General features: G+C 41.5%; 1 protein-coding gene across 41 annotated transcripts in view; it reads left to right on the forward strand.

The window, feature by feature from the left end:
• Window positions 1-12,748, forward strand: part of CELF2 (CUGBP Elav-like family member 2) — a 448,556-nt gene that overhangs the window by 185,233 nt on the left and 250,575 nt on the right. The gene's annotated exons all lie outside the window — the stretch shown is intronic.

A 12,748-nucleotide genomic window follows, 5' to 3' on the forward strand; every position in this document is an offset into this window, starting at 1 on the left:
TTTTATCAACCAGCAAGGAGACTGTGCTGGTTAATTTCACATATGATACTTGTATATTGTGTGCGACTGAGTCTGTATACAGAGCAGAACAGAACTTATTTTAGAATAAAACGCTGCATCTGCTACATTGTAGCACTTTGTGTACTGATCCCAAGGCTCAATCGAAAACAGATATGCAAGTGCCATATTCTATATCACATTAGTCAACTTAGTCTCCTTGTGCGTTCTATACATTTTCAGCAAGAAAGTAGCGAAATATCTGCGACTCGAGAAGATTCTCATGAGACCTGGCGAACAAGAGGGGCAGTTTGGCATGGCTGCAAGAAAGCTGTATGAGAACACATCTGTAGTGTGCCTGTGACTATGCACATGCATATGCATTTCACAGCAATAAGCCTGTATTCAGAATGCTGGATTTCTTATGCACTTGCAGTGTATTATTACTGGCCTATCGAGGTGCCTGTCGTAGACTCAGTCATCAGTAGAAGTAAAGTGAGCTCATCTGTAGCTTGGTAAATTTGACAGCCTAGCAGCCCCTATGGAGACTGCTTTTGTGATGGGAAATGGAGGAAGTCCACCAGATATTGGGAAATACAGTATCTGCGACAGTCGCTCCATGTTTCATCCAGGGGATCCTTAATATTTGCAGGTTAACACCCCCCACCCACTGCAAAAAAATGTAGGAGAATAGGATCCATAGCCTACTACATTTGTAGTTTACAAACGCCTACATGTAGCTACAGTATGTGGTCTCCGGTATTTGAATACTTTTCAATTGACATTTTAAAATTGTATTCAAGATAATTAAGTAATAGTTAAATATGATTGGCATTGTGATGCACCAGTTTATTATGAAAAAAGAAAAGACTGAAAGATAGGGCCTGATTCAGACTGGATCGCTGGCTGCAATTTCACAGCCTGAGTGATTTTTGAATGACAGTGCATGTGCGTAGTATTTATTTATTTATTTATTTGCAGTTTCTTATATAGCGCAGCAGATTCCGTTGCGCTTTACAATAGTAGACAGCGATAAAACAAACTGGGTAACAGACAGACTTGGAGGTAGGAGGGCCCTGCTGCAAGCTTACAATCTATTAGGTATATAGGAGGGAAACACAAGGACACGGTGCGCATACACGTGGTCTCCCTGGCAATGAAGCCAGCGATCCGTTCGCAAGTTGATTGACAGCCGGTTGCTGTTTGAGGCTGGGATGCCAACGTGTTTTGGGAGGCGCCCAGGCATTGGGAGGGAGGGCCGTTCCATCTCCCCACGGCCATCGCAGAACCGAGTAAGTCTACAGACTTACTCAGCGGCTGCGAACAGGGGAAAATCTGTTAGATGGTGAGTGATTGCCAATGGATTTCGCCCTGTGTGCACGGCTGTGAATGTAGTCGCAGCTCTGCGCAGGGGTGAGGAAACTCTGGCAGGGTGGTGTTTAACTGATCGCTGGGCCCCATGCGATTCGTAGCCCAGCGATCAGGTCTGAATCAGGCCCATAGTGTTTTATAACATGTTACAGCACACATTAACAAACTACAAGGCAGCTGAGGCTGAGGCTTGTAAAGGAAAATGAAATAGTCAGATTGTGTACTTTGGAATTGATTATTGGGAGATCATTATTGGGATTTTTTGTTTTTCATTTTATCCAGTTTTGTTGTCAGTTTATGTGCATCCTCTAAGGATGAAATTGCATAAACTTTATTTTATTAAACGGAGAGTCCAGATTGAACAACACCTGTTATCTCACCAAAGAAAAGTGAGCAAATATATTTGTGTTGTCTGATATCAGTGCAAAGTAGCATGTTAACCCTTTAGGAAAAGTCTGCTTTGTTATTACAGAGTCCTTTGTTCCCGTCTGTGCTACAAAAGAGAAATAAGCAGAAATAAATATGCACCTAACACCTTTATTGTCAGATCTTTGTGAATGTCATTGGCATGAAAGCAGATAGAATAAAGGTGGAGATTTTATAGGTTTTTGGTACCCAGTGGAATTGGATTTAGCTGGAAAAGAGCTTACATGGAAAGATATCTTGTCTTCTCAGTACAGTACCTCCATGCTCCTTCTCATGGCTGACGACCCTTCTTCATCCTGTTAGTTTATCCGGGAGATTAGGAGAGCTGCATGCTTTAGATATTGACATCTCCCATTTCACTTTCATGAGTCTTACAAGGTCTGTTATCGCTCTTAGATCTGGCTTAACCTTGTTATTTCTCATTTCCATTTTAACCTAAGGAGCAGGAAGGGGAGAAATGAATGTGCCCTATAATTTAATGTGTCTGAGTTAAAATGGAAGATGGCTTGACCCTATTCACTTGTTCAATCGCCAGATTTGGCTCATTAGAAGTCAGCATTAAAATTCATCTTTCATTCCTGGCAGCAAAGTAAATGAAGTGTAAAATAGACAAAGTACATTAGTTGGGGGGAAAAAGCTGATTGATAAAAATAATAACAAGTGATGTTAGTGGAATTACAGAAATATTGCAGTAAGCTATTGTAGTGGGTGCAAGGCAAACCATAGCTGTCTGTATGTGACGTAACCCCTGTCAGCTCTTCCGCTATGCTAGGAGCTAACAAACCTGCAGGCAGGAGAAGTGCTACCATTTCCCCACGTGACTGTGCTACATCAGGCATGCACAATGCTGAGGTCTTCGATTTATTCATTGCTATGAGATTGCCGGAAAAATGCTTCCCAGAGTCTAGAAAATGGACCAGACACAGGAAATGGCTGGATTTTGGACTTTTCAACAGAAGAACTCTCTATTTATGTTACACAGCATTAGGAGCGGGCATAGCAAGAGAATGACATAAGTCTTGTTTAATCATCTTAACTCATCCCATATAAAAAATATGTAGACGGGGCCATTATAATTAAGGTGCCACTGAGAAAAAAGGGAAATGAGAGAGCATTTGAAAAGTGGTCGCATGCCAGCTGGACTATGCTGACACTGTTTCATCCCATGCATTCATGCTGTCCACGTCAGTGACCCCAATTAAGAAATGTCCTCCTCATGCTCTGGTACCCTAGAAATGATGTCACAGTCTGTGACCACTGACACCACTGAAGAAATCGCTCCCTAGACTGTCATTCAAATGACCTTTTGGGAAGATGTGCCGGAAACTAAAAACAAGGAGGTGAACTTTATTCCTACCCAGCACTTTGTGGCTGATCTCTATATGTATACACATCGGCTGCAGCAAGACTTATCATCATTTCCCGCTGACCCACACTCCTCTGCACCCTGCAGGAAGGAGGAAGGGTAAATTCCCCAAGTGAGATGAGAGAAAATGCCCCAGGGGGTGATATTTTGGCAGTAGGCCACCAAGATTTAGAGGCCCTGGGTGTGGGGGGAGGGGTGTATTTTTGATATGTATTTATACTGACACATGGTGGTGGGAAGGATGGAGGCACAATGGGGATCTATGGATACTGGTGGCTGGAGGAATAATGCCCATGGGAAATATACCAAGGGGGCAGTAGACGTGGATCAGAAAACACATCATTGCTAGATGGCGGCTAGGCTGTAGTAGTAGTAGTAGTAGTAGTAGTGGTGGTAGCAGCAGTATTCCTTTATACACTGCCACAAAAGGCATAAATCCCCATCACATTGGCATTTGTATAATGGCTGCACTGTGTGCGGTGCATACAGGGACACTGGGTCCAGGGGGGCCCACACCTTACACACTGCATCCATGTTTTATTACTTTCTTTTCTGAAGTCCTGCATCATACACTGCAGCTCCTGGGAAAAAAAATCACAGCCAAAATAGCTACTGTGCATGTGCAATAGGGAAATAAGTATATGGAACATGGCACATGCAGGGCTTAAAGTGGTCATGTAGAGGTGGGGTACTAAATTTTCTGTGCCACCTAATTACCCCCTCCAATCCCCCCCCCCCCCCCGTTAGGCAGAGACAGGACATTTTGCTGCCTACTGTATATTGAATTATCACTTTATTATCATAGTTTACTCACTATACTGAGTGGTAAGAAAGCCATATGTGCATTCTAGCATAAGCCTGAGAAGAAATAGGAATTCCTCTTGTAGCACCTTAGCCTATATTGAGTGGAAGCACTGACCAGGTCCTGTTCTCCCAGATTGCCCAAGGCTCATGTGATGATTACCCCACAACCCTCAAGCTGTTTGGTAGCTGGGCTTCATATACATAAAGTGATGCACATTTACTCATTCCCGTTTGTTAAGAATAGTTGCTGGAAATTGTCAGACTGAATAATGTATGAGTGGCAATTCCACCTTCATAGAATATAAAGTGACATACAAGGGTGCAAATGTAAATCAGAAACAATATATTTTGCTATAATATTTAACAAATTGCATCGTTTGAAAGGTAAAAAACTGTGCACCTACTGTATTGCAACATTTCTTTCTTCTTATCAATATGATGGATGGATCATGTACTGTAGGGAGTTATTTAGGTGCGGAATACAAACAATTATGTAGGGTACACACCAGAACAATTAGGGCTCAATCCCGTAAATCTGGATCCAATTCCGACCGATTGGATGTAGATTGGGCATGTTTTTGCATGTTTAGAACCGATTCCGATTCCAATCCAATGCACGTCCCCGCTGTCATAAGGATCTGTAAAAGACCCATTCAACTGGATACAGACTCAGATCGGATTGGGATCGGATCGGATGCAGATCGTTAGCAGATTGTAAGCAGATCGTGTGCTCCGACAGATCGCACGACCATCGCACAATCAGGATTGTTTTGTTGTGTACCTAGCATTACTATATAAACTCAGGGAAAGGCTATATTTAGCTAAATATTACCCTATTAATAGAATGCATACTGTTTCTAAATGTATCCTAACATTGTTCTTATTATATTGTATTATCCACCACTATAGAAGAATAATTGAAATAGAGGTTAACAAGTAAGGCTAGTAAAAATGTATATTTCTGTAAGTACAGGTTTAGTATCCCTTATCCAAAATGTTCAGGACCAGAAGCATTTTGGATAAAAGATTATTCTGTATTTTGGAACATTTTTAGATTTGAATGAGGTATCTTGCATATAGATTGTAAGCTTACAGCAGGGTCCTCCAACCTCTATGTCTGTCTGCTTTACCCAGTTTGTTCTTTAAGTGTTGTCAACATTTGTAAAATGCAACGGAATCTGCTGCGCTATATAAGAAAATGTGAATAAATAAAATAATACATTTATGTTGTATAAACACATCAAACACATGAAATACACACAAATATATTTTATTTGTGCATGAAACAAGGTCTTAAAACATGAAACAAAGTTTGTGTACTATTCCAGGCACTGAATTTAAATGCCAAGCAATCATTACATATCGTTTCCCCTGTTGTGCCAGTTACAGATGTACCCAGTAGGTTTTTAGCAAAAATAAAAAAAGAGACTATGGTTTTCAGAATATGGCCATCTTGATAAGGTATACTCAGCCTGTAAAAACTCTGTATAACCATACTTGAGTTTGGACAGTAAAATAATATTGAGGTATATTGAGATATGCTGATCATACAATATTATATTTTATTATTGTTATTATTTTTTTATTGTCTTTGGAAAACACCAAAATGAACACATAAACAACATGAATTTTTGGATGACCTGTCTTTTTCTTTTTTTTTTTTACTATTCTAAATCAGCATTTCTTATTCCACATTATTCCATGAACTGTACCAGCATTTTCATACTAATGGGAGCTGTCCAGGGGAGGCTCCAGAGAGGGGCTGCAGGACAGTTCAAAAATCAAATAGGGGAGGCATAGCAACTGCCACCAGCTGCCATTCCAAACTGTCTCACTGGCAGTTGGTTTTGCTCCCCTATTTGAATTTTGGACTGTGCAGCAACCCCCCTCTGGGGCTCGCGTTCCAGAAATTGTACCTAATTGACAACACAAAACATAAATTTGTCCAACTGGTTCGCTAACTTCTATTGTACATATATTATTTACAGAATATAAAGACTGTGTGCAGGTTGCCACATGGTAGATGCAGTTCTCATTTACCCAACAATTTATGTCCAACATCATAGATGAATAGTAGTTAAGGTTGTTTTTGTACTAATCAAAGTTTCAGATTTTATGTTCATATGTGATAAGCACCAATGACTGATGTGCACTCTATAACGGTCTGAAGTTACATCCTTACAAGTAGCCCATGTTTATTTTGTTCTTTTTCCTTTTGATTATTTATAATCCTTTTCCAGTCTAGAACATGATTTTTCAATTACTATGATTCTACCAAAGAGAAGTACTGTATTATAAAACACTTTCACATTTTACTCACATCGATTACCTCTGCTTTTTATTAATTTCAACTTAATTCACATATTGGCTTCACTATGAATAATTGCACTTATATGACGGTGCCCGCATACCTGACATAAAATGAGCTTTATCAGAAGGCCTATGAACATTCAAAGCTACTTTCAGGCAGACATAATATAGCTAATAGACTTTAGGCAGACATACTGTGACTCACAGACATGCAGATAGAATACTTACCCATCTTTCATACCACTGCTTGCATGCAGTAGTTGGATTAAAGTCTTATTTTATTGTGTATTTCCATCTTTTATTCCACTTTCCTCTAAGATCTATTATGATAAAAATTCTGGCTGAATTCCTTTATGTGGATTTATCCTACATGGTCATTAAACCAGATATCCGGGATGTTTATAGAAACTGGCAAGCAGGAAAATGATGTGTGCCACTTCTGGTGAGGGTTGGGCCAGTTGCTTCTTGTCATTATGCCCCGCCCACTCATGGTATAATTGGCTTGTGAAGAGTGGGAGTGTACAAAATATTACCGTTCCATACAAATCTAATCATGACATGTAACCATGAGTTTGCTCCTTATTCTTCCGAGTATTTCGCCATAGTTGGTGGAGAGTGGCGCCATCATCATGCACCTGCCTGGGATCAGGGAGAATCTGCTAGAATCTCGGCTCCTGATTGGCCGCTAGGCGGCCAATAGAATTCAGTCTGAGGAGAGGCGCCGAATATGAAACTTCAGCATCTCTCCTCAGCGCGATGCACGGACAGCGCAGACAGCGGGGACCGGCGACAGCAGGAAGATTACCTGGACTACGTCAGATCAAGAGAAGACTTCTTCAGCGCAGGACCAGGTGAGTAGGATTTCCTTCCACAGCTCCAACATGGATTTCTTCGGACCCGGACACCGCCATGGACCTGGAGGACGACACGGACCGTCGACATGGACCTGGAGGACGACGCAGACAGCCGACATGGACCTGGAGGACGACACAGGACATCAGGACCAGGGCTACCTACGGGATCAAGAAAGGTAAGTATCAGTATGTATGTAATGTGTGTATTAAACTTTTATTTAAAACGGGTGTCAGTGTGTTTTATTTAACTATTTTTTTTACGGTGGCACTACAAGACCCAGCGGGCCCTTTAATGCCCAGCAGGCTGGGACTTGTGGTTATCCAAGTCCCAGCTTGCTGGGGAGGCTTGCTGGCACTTATAGTGCCACAGTAAAAAACAATGGTCTTTATTCTATTTTTTACACAAAACCATCAGCTCGATGCCCACCGCCCAGGGGCATCGAGGACAGCACCAGGCTTCAGCCTGGTCAGGTAAGTCCTGGAGGGGGGGGGACCCCTTTATTGGGGGGGTCCCCACTCCCCCAGGGCCCCTGGCCAGGCTGACTGGTCGGTAGGGATGAATGCTTTGGCCGGGGGGACTTGTATAAAAAGTCTCCCCCCGGCTGTGGCATTACCCTGCTGGCTGGTTTTGCCTGGGGCTGGTTCTTAAAATACGGGGGACCCCTAGTCATTTTGTCCCCCGTATTTTGGGAACCAGCCCCAGAGCAGGAGCCTGGGGCTGGTTGTTAAAAATCGGGGAAACCCTATTTGTCGGGTTCCCTGATTTTTAATTACCGGCTCCAGGCTCCGTCAGCCTGGTGCTGGTTTCGGCTGTGGGGGGGACCCCACGCCGTTTTTTTTTTTAATTTATTTTTTTTTTCTATTTTTTTTACACCATGCAGCCTGCACGGATCTGACTGATCCGTGCAGACTGCTAGAAATAATTCGTATTAGCAGCCGTATATACGGCCGCTAATACGAATCATTACACCATCGGAGGGTTACAAAGCAGTCGTATATGACTGCTTTGTAACTGATCCTCCGGAACACGACTTTGCATACGACTTAAACAGTCGTATGCAGTCGTAGGGAAAATACCAATACGAAAAACTAGGTTTTTCATATTGGTAAATTTCCCCCTAAATTTCTATTTGGCGTTTCAAATCACAACAATGGCTAAAGTAATTTATTTGAAAGTAAGTGAAATCCATCTCTGAGAAAATGGTCTCTGCTCCCAAGCCGCAGAAAAATTGTGCTTACCGAACTGCATTTGTGTAATATGTTTGATTCATTTAATTCCATGTCACTTGTTTTAATACATTTCACCTCTCCAGAAGATTCAGTGTGATAGCATTTATTCAGAACTGTAGTCCAATTTATATTTTGAGCTTCAGCAATTCATTTTTAGTAGCATTTGATATCTGGGTTAATGTCAGATTGTGTTCTGTATCTACATAACTATATTGTTTGAACTCAAGAGAATTATAGACAGAGCCATTTTGTACTTATTTCAGCAATAAAAATTCATATTTTTTACACTAGGAGTATTTTGCTTAGCTTGCAGCTAAGCAGTCGTGAAATACTTCATGGATAATGTGAATGAACTTCAAAATGCCGTTTGTTTGAATTTAGTCTATTGGAATTAAATGTTACTGGCTCTACAATAGAAATATGCCTTCCCACTGCACAAGCAGTGATTGGGGTAGCTGTACACTACAATGAGTTTTCACGATTTTATCCAACTTCGATGTGTTGGGGCAATATATCGTTTGAAAAGTTTCAAATAATTTTTTTTCCATCTGTTCCGATCCGTTTGCACAGTACCGTGAGTGTCATATAGAAGCCCCTAGATTGGTCCTACTGCACCAGTGATTAATCTGAATTGGATGGAATCGGATGGAAAAAGGTGTGCTTTTTGCGCATGCGATATATCACAGGAGGTTTGACTGATGTTTCCAGTCCATTGAGCCCCCTAATCCAGCCCATCAGATATATATTATGGTACAATTGTATACCATAAGATACATTGCATGCGATTTATCTCGGCCCTGAATACAGTAATAGAAGTAGAAATAGAGTGAACTAATACTAAAATCTCAGTCAGAAACTCACACTTATTGTGGTGTTAGAAAGTGATGTTACAAAATATATAATACGTTGTCCCTTTATACCCCCACCCCCTCTGTGTGTGTGCACTTTCCAATGCTGGCATCCTCCCGGGTCCCTGCAGCCACTGATATCGCCCAGAGTGTATGAGCCATAACAGGCACCCATGATTGGAAGTCAATTTACTGTCATCACAAAATGCTAGCTTTCTCAGTCTACAAATATGCTTATACGAGTTTATTTTCTGAGGAGATTGTCCAACTCTTGATGTATTTTAATGTTTTTTATATACAGATGGAGTCGCTCTTGTTAGAGCAGCTCCCGATGCGATGTCCGCTAATTGCCGCCGTGCACCAGAATGGGGTGCACGTGCACGAGACACATCCCATCTGCCGACCCACCCTCCGCCGGCGCTCACTAGCTAGTGAAATCTGGCAAGTGCCGGGGATGGACGAGTGCGGCTCCATCTGTATGTTGCATGTACTCTCTCTGGGCATACACACTTATCACATTAAATGTTATAATTAAACAAAGAGGCTAGTACTGGCTTCTAACAAATACATGTATTTTTATAGCAGAAACAGAAACTCTACAAGGCTGGTGGAAGAAATATCATTAATAGACGTAAAGAAGGCAATATAGATAGTTGTAGGTTTATATTTACTTTAGTACTGTAACTACAGATGGCAAAATTAACTACTCATAATGAACATATTCTCCAAAGAGAATAGTCACTGCTAAACATATTCAATTTTTTATAATTCTGCATACAGTATCTTAATGCAGTAGCAGTAGAATGGGAACACATAAGTGGTAGAAGAGGTGATTGTTGTAGTAGTAGTAGTAGCTTCCTAGAACACAAGAATTATTGGTACTTGTGTATTTTGGCGGCGCCCATCGCATCGCATACCATAAGGCATGCGATGGTATATGATGCGACGTGATATCATGCGATGCTGTACAATGTCATACAATATTAAAATTGTATGACATTGTACATGGCATACAATGCCATACAATGCGATGCGATTAAACATTGTATAAGCACCCTAATGGGTGCTTACAATGTGAAATGCACCCCCACGCCACCCCCCCCCCCCCCCACTATAAAAGTGAACCCGAAGCGTGGCGAGCGCAGCGGTGCGCGTCCTCTGACCTTTTCATACCCCCACTATCCACGTCGGCGTGGAGTTGAGAACAGAAAGTGTGGCGAGCGCAGCGAGCCACCGAGCCCGAAGCGTGGCGAGGGGACGCGGATACCTGTGAAGCCCGCGAGGGGACTCCGATACCTGTGAAAGAATGCGGTATTTGCTCGTACGGCGGTCCGCCCACATCAACTAGAATAAGGCCCTATGTGCTTTGGGCACACTATTATCTTCTCCCACTATGCCCACTGGGATGGTCAATTAGGAACAAGTCGACCATTGACAGGTCGACATTCTGCATGTGTTGACCTTTTGCCAATGTCCACCTCGTCCATGTTGACCTTTTTCATGTGTCGTTCTATTGACTGTCGACCAATAGTGGTCGACCTGTTGACCTAGACACTGTCCACCAATTGACCGTATACCCAGTAGTTCCTACACTGCCAGAAAGCAAACAGAAAATGGGTCTTCACATAGGGCCTTATTCTTATCTGAGCTCAGTACAAATGTGTTCAGAAAATGGGCAAAACCATGCGCACTGCAGGTGGGGCTGATGTAACATGTATAGAGAGAGTTAGATTTGGGTGAGTTATTTTGTTTCTGTGCAGGGTAAATACTGGCTTCATTATTTTTACACTTCAATTTAGATTTCAGTTTGAACACACCCCACCCAAATGTAACTCTCGCTGCACATGTTACATCTGCAATGCACATGGTTTTGCCCATTTTCCGAACACATTTGCACTGAGCTCAGATCTGAATAAGGCCCATAGTGTAATTATATGTATTATTGAAGATGACTATTCATTGCATCCGCTGCAACTTTTTGAAACTATAATGTTAACGGATTGACTCCTGAGCAACAAAAATGCTACTTTTTATACCTTTTTGCCATTGAAGGAAGCCACAAGTAACAAACAGGAGAAGGAGACATTTACAGAGAAATAAGTGTTCCCCGTACACACTGCCTCTTAGTTTTCTCACCTGAGCTGCTTCAGCATGAAAGCCATCTTGTGTGTACAGGGCAGCGATGAAGGGTGAGCGCTGCTGCGTGCTCCCACATCATTTCTGCAGGCCGCCGCACATCTACTGATATTACCAGCAGATGAGCAAAATAATGGATGACTTTCCATAGCTTCCTGCTTTGGAAAGCCATCCGCCCCCAGGGAAAATGGCTCGGCAGGGGGGAAAACGCTCAGTGTGTATGTACTAAACGTTTTTCAGCCCAGCTATTTTCCCCATCATCATGTACCATACACACTGGGCATAATCGCCCAGTGGATATGGACCTTAGTAGCAGATGTTCAATATTTCTCTAATGTTGTGCAGAGAAAAGAACCTACTTAAACAACAGATATCTGCTTTACTTGTGCCATCCCTCAGTTTTAAGAAATTACCAACATCTCACTTTTGATCAGCCACATAACGTGTATAATGCATAGGTTGCCATATTAATGAAATGAACTGGCAGCCCTAAATGTAGTCATATTTTGTAAAATTCCAGTGTACTGTAGACGTTAAATGTAGCACTGTGTGATTGATACACAGGAAGGTTATAGGATTGTCACCTTACTTTGATTAATGACTGTCAGGTTGAATTTGTATGTAAGATGGTTGGTTGTAAGCTGAGGATCACAAATCTCTGCATTTAAGCAACTGCTTTCTAGATAGAAACTGATTTACTAAACTGTAAAGATACAGACACTTTATGGTAGGATGGTTCTTTAGCGTCTTTAAAATATCTGAAAATCAACAATATTACTTGTAAAGATTTTTTTCTAAATATATATTAAAATATTAAGTCATTTATAAAAATTGTTCTTTACTTTGTCTACTCAGTTCATATTGCTAAAATAGTCCCCTAAGTCAAATATTGTTACAGATTTAGACACACTTATCGGTACCATGCCAATAGCTACGTGCGACTTACTCAGATTCCGATGCCTTGCACGTGCGTCTTATTTGCTCCTTCGGTTCATAGAAACGCATTAAGCGGCACAGCTTAACGATTCCGCAATGCAGTTGCAACATCCAGCACCAGTGGCAATGATGACCATGGCTATGGGGGGTATTCAATGAAGCCACAAAATCCAGAAATTGCTATTAAATGTAGGGTTTTTCAGTTGGTTCTTTCACCGTTGCAAGTAGGACTTTCTTAGAAAATAGTAAAAGAATGGCTGCATTTTCAACTAAAATATGTGAATCTGTGAGTAATTCTCTGATCAACGTGTTTTCCAACAGTGACAATTATTTTGACAGTTAAAAATTTGGCACTCTTATTGAGTAGGTAAATCCAACCGAAAATTGACCAGATTTTCTATCTGTCTAAAAAATGTAAACGGATTGAATACCTTCTTATATCTGTATGATGTTATTATGTTTCTCTGAAA

The sequence above is a fragment of the Crinia signifera genome, chromosome 4 (assembly GCF_055691185.1).
Source record: "Crinia signifera chromosome 4, ASM5569118v1, whole genome shotgun sequence".
In the NCBI taxonomy this organism is placed as follows: domain Eukaryota; kingdom Metazoa; phylum Chordata; class Amphibia; order Anura; family Myobatrachidae; genus Crinia; species Crinia signifera.